This window comes from Pterocles gutturalis, unplaced genomic scaffold (genome assembly GCF_000699245.1).
Source record: "Pterocles gutturalis isolate BGI_N339 unplaced genomic scaffold, ASM69924v1 scaffold1856, whole genome shotgun sequence".
NCBI classification, from domain to species: domain Eukaryota; kingdom Metazoa; phylum Chordata; class Aves; order Pterocliformes; family Pteroclidae; genus Pterocles; species Pterocles gutturalis.
This window is the reverse complement of record NW_010105147.1, coordinates 15,964-19,934: the sequence shown is the minus strand read 5'-3', so window position 1 is coordinate 19,934 and position 3,971 is coordinate 15,964.

Here is a 3,971-nt window from a genome sequence, read left to right as displayed (position 1 = left end):
AGTGGCCTGGGGACACGGCGGCAGAGGCAGCCTGGCAACGGGCAGCTCAGTGACCGGGATCCCGGCAAGCGACCTGCTCCCGAATGATGTCTCGTGCACGGAGAAGCAGAGCTGCTCTGCCTTTCGCGGGTCTGAGCATCGACTCCCTGGAGGAATGGAGTATCCCAGGGGAGCTCAGGCTCATCATAAACAGGGGTAAAAACACAGGAAAATGTGATTATCAAGTGTTTATAATTCACTTTCTTCTTTAGAGCTTTTTTCTCTTCGGTCTGGGGGAAGTTTGTGAGGAAAGTCCACATTTCAGCCAATACACTCTTGAAAATTCAATATTACACCAAGGCCAATCCCACCTTCTTTTTGATTTCTGTGTCACGACTGCATTTCAAGACAGCTTCAGTAGCCACGACTGCCCCCCAAAAAGGCTCTACATGATGCTAGTAAATGAGAATTGGTCTCAGACCCCAACAGCCATTAGAGGGGTCAGTATTCGTCACGGGGGGGATGCTCAGAAGGCTCCAAACTGGCCTGGAGAGTTTTCCCATAAAATCGTTTCCCTTCCTTCTACTTGCTCTCTATTATATCTATACATATAAAACCATATATATGTACATACATCACGTGCTTTTTTCTGAAAAATCCTAGTTTTCAATTGGGACAGAGCCCAAGGGGACCTTTTTGGTCCAAGTCACTTGGGTAACGAGGGGCTGTGCAGGGCGATGCTGAGCAACCTGGAGAAAAAGGATCCCAGTGCTCTGCCCTCGCTTGGCAAAAGCCCTGGCTGGACCCCACCTCACCACTACCTACACAAGAACATTTCTCTGGAGCTTTTAGAGCTGGAAAAAACTTTTTTTTTTTCTCCCCCCTTAACCATTTTGATTTCCTCACCAAGGAACTGGCGCTGGAATTCCTTCCATTCCTCACTGGAATTTCCTTCCAGACACGAACCATGGATGCTCTGCTCCCCACACCCCTCGCACCCCTGTCCCTTGCAGACCTCCCCAGTGTGCTCCCATCACCGGGACACCATATGAAGCTGCGTGGGTATTCGGGAGCAAAGAGCAGAGACCCCTACGAGGGGGGACAAGGGGACAGGAACAGCCCTGTCCCCTGTGCCACTGCCGGGCTCATGCCGCCTTCACCATTGCATGGATGTGGGATAGCTTGCCAGGCTACCCGAGACAGGTCCCAGCGCTGCCGTGGTGCCAGGATGAGCTTTTGATGAATTAAATGATAAAAGCAAACACGCTCGCTCTAGGAAACAGGTTGCTGCCTCTCGTCTGCTCGGGGTTATCGCAGCGTCGGGGGCAGCAGCCCTTCCCAGCAGCCTCCGGCGAAGCAGGATATTACTTTGTTGCTTATTCATGTTATTGCTTCTCCTTTCTAAATATTTGCTTGGCAAGGAAAGGATTCCCTTTACACAGTATCTGTTTTTACAGGTCAATTGAATTTCTGGCACTCTCAATCCCTCTTTCTTTGCATTTGCAAAACAAATATTGATTGTACCAATTAGCTGCAAACCCCTCGCAGAAGACAAGACGGCTCAATGCCTTCAGCTGAAAGAAGGTTCTCCTGGCCCCAGAAACATGTGCTAGCCGACGGAGCTGGTGGGATGGGAGTCCACAGAGCTGCAACATCAGGACAGGGCTCTGCAAACCCCCAGCAGGACCCTCTGGAAAACAACAGCCAAAATGATGATACTAAGTCTTCTGGCTACAAGGCAACATCTTTGAAGGGGATTAGGTTAATGCTGAGGTGTCTCCTCACACCTGAGACAAGTATAAACTACCCTGTGCCTATCGTTCACTCTGAAACCTAATGACTGCAACCAAGGGAGACTGCAAATGCCACCAACAGCAATAACAAATGTGTTCATGTGGAGTGCAGATTCATTAACATCCAAAGCCTCAGCAGAAGCCTCATTTCTTTCACTGAAACACTAAACACTCCAGATCACCGGGGTGGGCATGGGGCATGACACCCCCCTCCTGCTCCTCAGGTGCTAAGGAGCCCCATCTAGCTCTGCTCTTCTGCCTGGTGGGTGGGTGACAAGTGGCTTTGGGCAACAGGGGATGGGCACAATTCTCCCAGTTTTCACTCCTGAAAAGCTGGCAGGTGCCTTTTTTAAGGTGTGTTCTGGACCCTGATGATAAAAGAGTGAAGGACCACGAGGACACCTTCTTGCAAAATCACATCCTTTAAATTTAAAAAATAATTTTTTTTAAAAAGGCATTTTTCCCCTAGAATGTCTTCAGGGCTTGCCTGTGCAGTGCTGGGCTTTTCTGGGCTGCCTCACCAAAAGCAACGGGCACATCCAACCCGGGCACCGCATCACTTTTTCACACTGATTTCACTGCTCTGGGTTTGGTGCCTCTTATCTGTTCCTGGCCCCAGCTGGTGATACCAGCTCTGGTGTCACTGCAGCAGGAGCTGTGACACAGCCCTGCAGCTCACAACCTGCCGGATGGCCACTAGCGAAGCATTTGGAGCACACCGCTAAATGTGTCCTGCCTGTGTCAAAAGTCACAGCCCAAGGCAAAGGCACAGGGGAGGTGCTGGGGGGGGCTGCAGGGTTAGCCGCCCGGGTGGGACATGGACCACCCTGCTGCAGTAGCACAGGAGAGATGCTGGGCATGGCTAGTGGCCAGTCCCTCCCAGAAAGGACTCCCAGGATGCCAGGGACCCCCCGCCTGGGAAAAGCCTCTCTTTCCAGCTCTCAACCTCAAAATGATGCTGCAGATCGCAGAAAGCAGAGACCGTCCGCAGCCTCCCCTCCAGCAGCCTTGGGACAGCGGACTGCCCAGCCCAGCCTGGGAATGCAGGATTGGCCCAGCATCTGGGAGAAATGCTTTTTTTCCCCAAAAAATGTGGGATTTTTTTTTCCCCAAACATTTCTCTGAATCACAGCTGGGGGAATTCAGGTTCCCCCTGCAGCACTGGGGTAAAACGAGACATGAAAACAGAGCAGTTGCCTTCCCATAGCCAGACCCAGAGCACGGGGAGGGGGGGGCGGGTCTGGTACCCACAGGGGTGTAGGGTCCCCCCTGCAAGCTGAGCTAAAGCCAGAACAGAGATGTCACTCTGTAAGATATTGATATATAAGATGTCAAAACATAAGCTGGTCCCATCTGATGACAGCACGCACCCATCCAGCATCCCAGGACGGAGGGCGGGAAGCAGATGCCTGGTTAGAGAAAGGAGGGACTGGCCCCAAACGGCTCACGCTCCTCCGCAGCTTGGACAAGCACGAGGCTGTTTGGCTCCATGGTTTGGGCTCAGGCCCATCTCTGGGGTTTAAAGCAGTTGAACCAAGCCCAAAGGCTCGTTAAGCCGGAGTTTAGGACATTTCATCCCCACATGAAGTCGACGTTTCTCTTTGTGGCTATGGGGGAGAAAGAGGAGGCAGCCCCCGTGGCCAGGGCAGCACTGCCAGCTCCCGGTGTTTCACCTGAAATGGGTGACAGCGGGTGCTGGAGGCCCCATGCCCATGGAAGAATTGGGGAAGAATCCCACCTTTTCACTATTTCCCCTATTATCTCCTCCCATTTTAAAATGATCCCCCTGGGGGGCATCAGGGATGGGAGCTCTCGGACCAGCAAGTCCCATGAGCTCAGAAATGAGCAGGCAAAGGCAAAAAGCCTGGTTTTTATCCTCAATTCATGTCAAATGACATGATGGGAAAACCGAGGTCAGGCATATTATTTTATTTTGCCAGCCTGTCTCCTGGGCACGCAGAACAGAGGCAGCCCGAGTCCCCCTCCCTCGCATCAAGCGACACGTGTGTCCATTCCCTCCCGGTAACATCCCTCAGAAGATGTCACCGTGCCACCTCCCAGCCTTACTGAACCCTCTAAAGGTCAGCACCGAAGGCATGTCCACCACATATGGTTATTCATTCTCCGTGGGTCCGTCCATCCCTCTGCTACAGCTGGGTGAACAATTCACAGCGCATAAATTTATCCAGCAGATCTCAG